The following is an 11,152-nucleotide window of genomic DNA, read 5'->3' on the forward strand; positions in this document are numbered from 1 at the left end:
AAAGTAAGAGCATGATGATAATTGCAAGTAGTCTCTGAAACGTTTGTATGCCGGATCATTGTTGACCGGAATTCTAGGAACAGTAGCAATAAATAAGTAAATAACGTTGTAAAACTATTTATCTACCTCTATTAATTTTATATATGATTCCAAAAATAGTTATCAAAATCAAAATAAAGTAAATACTTTTAGCACCTGTCTTAATCAGGGTTCAGTCAAATAAATACAATTGCAATCATTTAAGTTATCCTGTCCCACCCTTAAAAATAAATAGAGGAGATTGATGTGACGTACATTGCAGAAACTGAAAATAATGAAATGAGATATAAATCTAATTTAAAAGAAATCACCTCAAATTTATTTCCAAATTATAAGGAAAAAAAAAAAAAAAAATTTCAAGATACAAACTGTTGCTCCCTCCCTCTTATCCTCTCTGGAAGAAAAAGGAATCTGCTGAAAAAAAAAAAAAAAATACAAATAAAAACTGCTTGTCAAACCTACACATCATTAAAGGCAAAAAAAAAAAAAAAAAAAAAAAAATCATAGCTATTTAGATTTTTATTTTTATTTTTTTGTTGTTGTTGCTTATCTCACCAAAGCAGTTTTTCAAAGAAGTGTTTTTCACCATTTTTAATTACTGGTTCTGTTAGTGCATGTCTGTGTGCGTGTGTCCTCCCAGCCAGCAGACTTCTGTGCCCGGCCCGTGCTTCCTGACTCTTTCTGTGGCACAATAAAATGTATACATCTATCTTTTATGTGTATATGTAGATAAAGATGTGGAGGATGATGAAATTGCTATGATCTATGATACACAAGTAGATAAAAAGGGGCATATATATATATATATATATATATATATAACCCTTTCTCATCAATAAATGTCTCATATATATATCTTTGTGAATTAAGTGTGTTTTGTGTAGAGAAATACCATTTTACATGAATGGACAACAATTATCTATGGGATCTGGAACATAAAAAAATCCACAAAGAGAAAAATGAGACTCTAACGGGATTTGAACCTGTGCCAAAACACAGGTATCCTTTAAAAAAGTAACGTTTACTAAAATATAAATTAAAAAAAAAAGAAAAACTACATGAATATGCATGTGCACAGACCTAATCGTCCTCTATCTCGCATATTACATATGTGTGCATCGGTGTGTGTGCAAAACCAAGTTATGTAACAAACAATTCTAGGAAAATAAAAAAAAAAAAGAAAATTCATTAAAAAAAAATCCCTGTTTAGCTGCTTCTGCTTAAGCTGGAATTATCTCCCCTTCCTAATCTATCACTTTACAAATGGGAATTCCTGTTGACCTTTGAAAAACAGAACACGACACAACAAAACATCCTTACCAAGTTGTCTGTCTAATTATTTCTATTAAGTTGATTTTGTTCTTTGTTCAGACACTAAATAAATAATAAAAACAAAACAAAAAAAAAAACAATGCTTGTAAAAAAAAAAAAAAAATAGAAAACAAAAACATTTCTTTGTAATTTTTAGAAAAGAATTTAAATGAGTTTGAGGAAAAGAAACAACTTGATATATATATTTTAGATATATTTTTTGTTTCAGATTTTTTTAAAGATTGAAATATTGTCCTGTAGCAGAATAGCATCTTTTATTTTTCTTTGCATTAGTCCTGAGCTACAGCAGGGTCCGCAATAATTGATCTTTTCCTCTACATGGTATAATCACTGGCTTGATTTTTGAAAGGCGAATTTTCAAACATCATTGTGCAGGGTGTCTGCCCATATCATCATCGGTCACTTTTGGGAAACTCCAAATTTAAATAAGGTTTCCCGATGGTGTCATCATTAGCCATAAGCACATATGCAAACCATCTGAGAGGTCGTTCCCTCATGTTCCCGATTGTTGCAATGTTGTAGAAGCTTTAACAGTGTCAACTTTAGAAAAAAAAAAAAAAAAAAATCAAGTTGTAGATTACAATCTATCCATTTAAATTAGATTTGTCATGAAACAAAATAAAACAAATCAAATTTATCTCCCTCCAAAAAAAAACAAAAAACATATATCTTTATAAAACAGGGCTCTACGGACAAACTTATCTTTAGTTGACCTTTGACAACTAAATATTTTTGTTTACTAGCCAAATAGAAAAGTTACTAGCCAAACCCACATAATTTTTGGAATATGACGTCTTAGTTCTGTGACGAGTATGTACATCATAAAGATTTTTCTGTGTTTCTTTTTTTTTAATAAGTGTAATTCTAAATCTACAGTAAATCTTATGTTGATATTTGAAGGTATAAATATTCTAATTTCTTCAAATATTTTTTTAAAAAAGCCTTCGTTAAAAAATAAGAGTATATTGTTCTATTAAACTTTTATTGTTTAAATAATTTAACTTTGTTTGTTTTATTTAAAAAAAAAACTTGAAAAGATATTTTTCATTCAGTAGTGAGCTTTGGAAGATTGTCGGTGAAAGAAATACAATCGCCAAAAGATAAGCGTTTCATTATTTCCAGTCGCCACTTTGCAAAATCACCCGCAAATGTAACTGTTTCATTCGTAATGTAGAGCCATATATATATATATATATATATATATATATATATATAATATAGCAGTCTTAACCTTTTTCCCTGCCATGTGAACGATATGTCCTTACATAAGTCTATGTCTATAATCTTTTTAAAAATTGTCCTCATTTACTTGCATTCCCACAAAGATAGACACAAGGTCAATTTTTAATGTGGGGAAAATTCGCCTTCTGCCCAAGAAAAGAAACATTGGATTGAAATAAAAATAAAAATTACTTCAGTCTAGAAGGATTGCTCCTTCATTGGCTGAGAACAGAACACATGAAATGTAGTATTAGAACAGATACTACACCTCATTTATGAAAAAAATATAAAATGTACATCTTGTGAGAAAAAAATAAGTGTTGTTGGTTATCCCGCTGTCTGTCCTACTTTTTTATCCTACTCTTAGTGAGAATCATTGCAGTCACCACAGTACCACATTTACTCTGAGACCATCCTATTAAAATACTCCCACTGTGTTGAGAATTTAATTTTATTTAGAAGTATATATTGCATTTTGTTCATAGCAAAAAAAAAAAAAAAAAAAAAAAAAAAAAAAAAAAATTATCAATACTTGACCTAATTTTTGTATTGAACCATGTGTCTTCAAGTTAAGATGACTTCAGAAAAGTTCCATAATTACTAATAACGGAGACAAAACATATTCCTCAATATCACTGATTCTCATAAAAAGACAAAACAAAAAACAAATTGGTCAAGTTTTTGAATTTTTGAGATGAAAATTGATAGTTTGTACTATTTGGATTATTTGGACTACTGTGCTCATCTTGAGTGTTTGTTTCACAACATTTCGGCCAATGTAACCTCCAACTTTCGTCAGATGTATCTTGTCAAAATAAAATTGTGAATTACTTAGGACTTGCACGTAGTCATACCTGATGGAACAAGAGGATGCTATTTCTATGAATTAAATAAAGTGTTCTGTTTGAAATTTCATGCAGATTCCCAAGTTCAACACAAAGATTCCTGAGTTTAACAAGATACACCAGGAGGTCATAGGTTACATTCACCGAAATGTAAAAATAACACTTAAGATGAGAACAGTAGTCTGAATAATTCAAATAATTGGTTAAATCAAAATGTATGATAATTTATAACAACTTTTCTATTCGTTGTTGTTGAACAAGAATATGCATAAAAAAGGTACATTGTATCATGACGCTTATCAGTTAAATCATGTCAATAAGACATAATACATAATTTTCTTCTGTCTTGTACAAATAGCAATCCATGTTTTTAATAAATTGCCTTGCATTAAATATACAAAATGTTGCAATGCTAAGAAGCAAACAATATTGGATCTGATTTTCTTTTAAAAAGAAAATTTATTCTAGGAACTGTTTGAGACAGAAATGATGGTGATCTTTTGAAGCTGAAAGGAAATATGAGTCCCCAAAGCTTTTGATTTGCCACATGTAATGACAGTCCCATGCCTAGGTGGATGTGCGGCAACAAATCAGAGGAAAGAATCCCTTTAGCCGTGCTTTATCAATAGCTGGGTATTGGTGGGATTTTTGATGGCATATACACTCGTACAGTGTGCTGTCTCTTGCATCAACTTAATAACAATCATGCATACTACGGGAAAGAGGGTGCATGGAACATCAGAAGACATAAATTAAGTACATACAAAGTGACTTTCAAAGTAAACTTTCTCTGGCCAGGTCTTTATTTATCCGTTTTTCCTTCAGTTTTTTTATAACTTTCTCATGTTTTTATTAGCCTTTCTCTATAAACTGAACCTGCTACCCTTTTTTTTTTTTTCAGCTATTCTGAATCTACTAACCTAAAAACATTTATTCATTGCTTCAATGTGACCATATCATGAAAGTCTCCTGCACTGCATGCATCTCCCTATACTGTCCAAGTTTAATTTTCCTTTGAGGGCATCAGAACAAAGACTGTTTTTATGACTTGTCTTACACATATCATTTTTATGACTTGTCTTACACATATCATTTTTATGTCATTTTTCAACATACAACACGTGTGCTCAAAGAAAGTAATAAAAGAAGTTGTTTCTGGATTGATATCATTTTTCAAAAATGTGTACCTACGAGACAATCCTTGGGTGACTTCAGCCTCTCTCTGTATAGGAGTTTGTCAGAGACCCTGACATGAGTATACTTCTCATTAGAAGTAAACCCTGATTAAATATTATAACAAAACAAAAATGATGTGCTGTTTCTTGAAGTCATCTAGCGTGCCCCCAGGTTGTCGACAAGCACATCTCCCTCTATTACTAGAGGGCAGCTTTTAATAATAAAAAATAAAAAGCCATGGACAATGAGGGATTCTGATATAAAAATATGAATAAAAACAAAAGTAAATACTGGAAAACTGACATCCAGGAGAAAAAGATCCCCTCAACTCGTTGATACACCAGAGAGAAAGAGGCAAACAATGGTGTAAGCCTTCCTATCTCTGGAAGTGGCACATGATGAAAAAGGTCCTGGCCCCTATTTCCATAATTTTTAGCAACAAAAAAAAAAATAGCAAAATAAGAGACTTAAAAGCTCTGCCCTGGACTGTTGCTCAAAAGAAGGTACTACTGTTTTGCTACCACTATTCAAAGTTTGAAAAGTGGAGCAAAACGTGAAATGAAATTCTGATCAAGAAACCGACCTTTCCAAAGAAAAAAAAAAAAAAAGTATGTAAGAGTTCACAATTGTTTGGCCAATGGAATCGGTTTTACAGAGTTGAAAATCTATTGGATTGGATCTATTGTGTTAAATTACACACTTATACCATTGAAAAAGGTATGAACCCACAACTTACACCCCACGAGAAAAATACTTGTGTTAACATAATTTTTATGAACACGTTTCTGAATGTTTGAGATGAGGATTGTGTATCCATATTGTTTGGATTCTTCAGACTACTATTTTCATCTTGACTGTCATTTTCACTACATTTTGGTTAATGTAACCTCCGACCTTCTTCAGGTGTATTGTCGAACTCGGGAATTTGGATAGAATTTCGATTGGAAGCTTTTATTTACTTCACAGTGATAGCATGCTCTTGTTCCATGATTGGATAGAAATCCTAATTTACAATCATATTTTTTCTGTTGCCCACACTGAGGATTGAACCTTCAACCTTCAGGAGAATATCACTTTTACAATTGATTTTTCCAAGTACTCTAACCACTATGCCATGGGTCCTGATAAATATTGATAGACATATATCTGATTAAGCAGTGCTTTAGCTTTAAACGTCAATGTAAAATAATCCAGATCCACACCAATATTTTATGGAGTTGATTTTTACAATTGAAAAAATTTAAAGAATACTAGTTTTTAGTATATTTCCATCCGCACATTAAGGGATGAAAATGTTTTTACAATTAGATATCTATCTATCAAGTGTGATTTGCTCACAAATCAACCATTAGACAAGGATAAAAAAAAAAAAATTCTTCCATAAGGACACAATTCCAAAATAATAAAGATCAACTGAAAATATAGTAGAAAAAATTTTTAAAACATTTTGTAAATTTAATTTAAAGATTTAGAAATAATATATCTTTTTTTATTAAATGACTAGCAGGACGCCCAGCATTGCCCAGTTGTAAAATATGCTTAAATATGATATTTTGATTAATGCAGATTTCACATTTATTATACTAACCTGGGTGCCTGGCATTGCCCGAGTGTATGGAGGTGTGTGTTAAGACACAAAAAAAAAATAAGTGATAGTAGGCAGGCAGGCTCGAACCTGTACCACGAAGGAAGAAAAGAATGTGAAAAAAAACCCCAAACAATATGACATCTTTGCTGTTGCGTAAATCGCCAAACCGGGAGTGGTGGAGGTTTAAATTAAGGCTAGTCAATCGAAAATCAGGGATGACTTTCGAAAATATTGTCGAAAAAAGTGACCACTCCTTGTAGATAAGTGCCCTGTTGAGGGTGAAGGAATTAATGTTTTTGGCCAATTTTTCAATATTTGTAGTCGGAAGGGTCAACCTTCAAAATAAATCCATTGCTGCTGTCGAAAGTTTTAGGCAGATATACAAACATGCATACATATATACATTTAAACAGACAAGTGAGATTTATATTATAACTAGCGAGGGGTACCCGGCGATGCTCGGGTGTTTTGAGGTGTGTGTGGTTTTGGGTAAATCAAAACTCCGGGGTGGGGGGTTAAAATAAAAAAAAAGTTTTGATAGGTGAGTATGAGGATCGAACCCTTGAGGCAAAGTTGGAAATTAAAGTGTGAAAAAAAAACGTACGACGTTAACCACTGGACCACGGAGACATACAAGGGAACTATGTTTGAATTTATTTATTTAACTATTGACAGGTGGCAGCAATAAAAGTTAACTCTGCTGCTTCTAGTTGACCTAATTGTTGAGGTGAAATAAAAGTCACATAGTTAACTTGGGTTTGTTTACCCAACTTTGACTATTTTTTTCCCCAACAGATGTCGGGGAGGGGGAAAGCAGCTCCCCATTGTCCAGATTGATTAGCAATTGTCTGATATGAGAGGAGTTTGTTCCCACATTGATCAAAGCTGATTGTTTTTGGATGTTTCCCGGCGTGATGCCGAGAACACGTCTGTTTGAATTTTTAGTTTCACTTTATTTCTACTAAAAAGCAGGACAAACAGTCGACAGAGCGAAATAGCACGCATCTCATAAAAGTCGACGTAGAGCCGACCCGCGTTCCCAAATTGTAGATATTATTATCTAGAGGCTATATAAACAGTTGTAAGCGATTGTAACGACCCCGGGAGTGTGTGCGAAAGAAGCCTTTGCAAGACATACACGAAATGGTCACACACATTTTGTCTTTTATATATATACTAGCGGGGGGTACCCGGCGATGCCCGGGTGTCTTGAGGTAAATCAAAACTCCGGGGTGGGGGGTTAAATAATAAAATAAATGTTTTGGTAGGTAAGTATGAGAATCGAACCCGTAACTTTGAGTTGGAAATTAATGTGTGAAAAAAAAAAACGTACTACGTTACCCATTGAGCCACGGCGACAGACAACATTAAGCAGGTTATTTAACTATAAAAACAGGCGTGCACAATAAAAGTTAACTCTGCTGCTTCTATTTGACCTAATTAAGAAGGTCAAATAGAAGTCACGCAGCGTTTGGGTTTGTTTACCCAAATTTAACTGTTTCTTCCCCCAACAGATGTTGGGGAGGGGGGGAAGCAGCTCCCAATTGTCCAGAACTGTCTGATCAAAGCTGATTGCTTCTGGACGTTTTTCCCGGCGCAATGCCGAGAAGACGTCGTTTGAGTTTAGTTTCACTTTATTGATACTAAAATGCCCAATCAACACACGAGAAGCCAAAATAGCAATGATTTTGTAAAAATCGATGTAAATAAATCTATACGCTACGCGGTTTCTTAATTCCTAGATATTATTATATAGGACCTATATACACAGTTTTAAGCGATAGTAACGAACCCGGGAGCGTGTGCGAGAAAAGCCTTTTGAAGACATACACGAAATGGTCACACACATTTTACCTTTTATATATATAGATATATACTAGCGAGGGGTACCCGGTGTTGCGCGGGTGTTTGGAGGTGTGTGTGATTTTGGGTAAATCAAAACTCGGGGGGGGGGGGGGTAAAATAAAAAAAAAAGTTTTGGTGGGTAAGTATGAGGATCGAACCCGAACCGTTGAGGCAAAGTTGTAAATTAAAGTGTGAAAAAAAAAAGGAGTGTGACGGTTTTAACCATTGGGCCACCGCAAGATGCTAACGGAAACACGTTTGAATTTATTTAATTACTTGAATTTGGCAGGTGCACGTTTTAATGACTTAATGAGGTCAAGTTTGACTGCGGGATAGTATTTCATTTACTGCGGGAATGCTTTTTTTTATTTTTATTTTCCCAAGATGTTATAGGAAAAAGACTAACCCACATGCGCCGAGCAACAAATGTTGAATATTTATCTTCCCGAAGTCGAGCAAATTAAATAGACAGGCGAGCTCCGTTGTTAACTCTGAGATATTACGATTTATATGTGATATAAAAAGTTGTGAACCGACCGACCGCTTCTCTGAAAAAAGCCTTTTGTAGACATACAGAAAAAGCGAACACACATACATACATTTTCACTTTTATATTTATAGACTAGCGGGAGGCGGGTACCCGGCGATGCCCGGGTGTTTTGAGGTGTGTGTGGTTTTGGGTAAATCAAAACTCCGGGGGTGGGTGGGGGGGTTAAAATAAAAAAAAAAGTTTTGGTAAGTGAGTATGAGGATTGAACCCGCACCCTTGAGGCAAAGTTGGAAATTAAAGTGTGAAAAAAAAAAGTGCGACGTTAACCATTGGGCCACTGCGGCATACAACGGAGACACATTTGAATTTATTTATTTAACTATTAAAAACAGGTGTCCGCAATAAAAGTTAACTCTGCTGCTTCCATTTGACCTAATTAAGAAGGTCAAATAGAAGTCACACAGTTAACTTTTGCTGCGAGACAGCGTTTGGGTTTCTTTACCCAAATTTGACTGTTTTTTTCCCCCAACAGATGTTGAAGAGGGGGAAACCAGCTCCCAATTGTCCAGATTAAATAGCAACATTGATCAAAGCTGATTGCTTCTGGACGTTTCCCGGGTGTGATGCCGGGAAGAATGTTAGCTTTGAATTAGTTTCGCTTTTTATACGAAAAAGCCCAATCAACACGCGAGAAGGCAAAATAGCAATAATTTTGTAAAAATCGACGTAAATAAATCTATACGCTACATGCGTTCTCAAATCCTAGATATTATTATCTACGGCCTATATAAACAGTTCTAAGCAATAGTATCCCCCCCTCAGTAGCATGTGCGAGAAAAGCCTTTGCGAAACATACATGAAATGGTCACACACATTTTGCCTTTTATATATGTATAGATAGATACAGATAATAATAATAATAGTAAAAAGAAAGAAAATGATAATTTAATAGTTTAAAGGTGTTAATTATTTACTCTCAGCTAACTTACTTTTACATAAACTTATATTCAGTAAAAATACAATTTCTATATTTGAAGACGTTTATTATAGAAAGTTGAATTGTACACTCAAACCAGTGAAAAATATGTAGCTATGAAAAAAAGAAAAAAAAAAGAAAGAAAAGACTATAAGACGGCACACAATAATAATCAACATGATCCAAAGGAAGATAACTCTAAATTCATATGCAACCAAGGGGGATAACCTACTACTTAATACTTAATTGTAGCAATTTGGCAGCCTTGTAACTTTTGCTTCCTTTATTTTGTTATTTAGTTCTCGCATTTAATAAGCCATGTTTCGGATAAAGAGGAGAGGGTGGAGAATTGGCAATTCTCAGAATTGCTGTTTTCTGGGTCGAAATCTATCTCACACTTATTGTCGGCCTGTTTTTTTTGATCTTGAAGGAATTTTTTTTTTGTTTCTTACATCATCTAGCTTCATGCAATGTTTGGAATGATTTTAAAACACACACACACACACACACACACACACACAAGAAACCGAACTTATTTAATTAAAGAGATATTTTTAATTTTATTTTTTAACCAATCCAATTTTCAATAATAAGTTTATTTGACAGTAATGCTAAAACATTTCATCATTGATTTGTCGAATTTACATGATGGTATGTGTTGTTCTCACACTTTAAAACTATTAAATTTTACAAAACTCCAAATGAAGTGATATAATCACCAGTCAATTCCTCACATTTTTTTCCACAATAATTGAACAAAAGATTTTGCTCATTGACTAACATTTTACCAAGATTGCTTCATGGGTGCATGGACAGACTTTCCCTTTTGTCTCTATGTAAACCTCATTAAGAAAGGTTGATTTTCATTTGATTAAATTACAGAAACGAATTTTTGCATAAAACTAAAATGGCTACTAACTCACAAGATGATAATGTTTTCTTAAAAAAAACAAAAAACTATATTCACGATAGTCTTATTTTAAAATGTAAAATATTTTCTCACACGTTGTGAACCTGTTTCTGTTCTATCGTTATTTTCATGGTAAGTTCAAGCTTAAATCTCTTGTCTTCTTTCTTACCAAACCGTCACAGAAACATTCGTCTAGCTACAACTACTATCAACAATTTGCCCCACTTCCTGTTTGCACCTAAATCTGAATGCAAATTCCAAAGCTTCTTTCCTAGAATTGCTCACCTGTGCAATTCTGTTTCCCAAGCCTTCTTTTCAGCTGACTACTATATATGGTCATCTTCAAGTACAATTTAAACAAATTATTGTTGAGCTGTCCCCTTAAATAATCAAATCTCTACAACGTTTTGGTTGATATAATCACTGAAATTCTTCAGGTGTACCTTGTTGAACTCTAGAACTACTCTTTTTAACTCTGAAATCTGCATGGTATTTCGAACAGAACCCATTATTTAATCCATGAAGGTAGAATACTCTCGTTCTGTCAGGCAAGACCATGTAAAAGTCTTAAATAATTTGCAACTGTATTCTCGGTACTGCCTGAACTGAAGATTGAACCTTCAACCTCCCAACCGAAATGTCAGAATAACATTCAAGTTGAAAACAGTAGTTCAAACGATACAAACGAAAATGTTTAAAATTTTAATGCAACTGATGGACAGACCTTATT

The 11,152-nt window shown here is 33.6% G+C and overlaps 1 protein-coding gene across 3 annotated transcripts in view; it reads left to right on the top strand.

The window, feature by feature from the left end:
* Positions 1 to 1,093, top strand: part of LOC145284498 (cAMP-dependent protein kinase regulatory subunit) — a 611,528-nt gene extending 610,435 nt beyond the window's left edge. For all 3 annotated transcript variants that reach the window (XM_080133376.1, XM_080133374.1, XM_080133375.1), the window contains exon 11: positions 1 to 1,093. This exon is cut by the window's left edge and continues 2,299 nt beyond it. The gene's annotated coding sequence lies outside the window, so the exon portion shown is untranslated.
* Positions 1,094 to 11,152: the final 10,059 nt, after the last annotated feature.

Source organism: Euprymna scolopes, chromosome 9 (genome assembly GCF_053919585.1).
Source record: "Euprymna scolopes isolate OS-2025 chromosome 9, ASM5391958v1, whole genome shotgun sequence".
NCBI lineage: Eukaryota > Metazoa > Mollusca > Cephalopoda > Sepiida > Sepiolidae > Euprymna > Euprymna scolopes.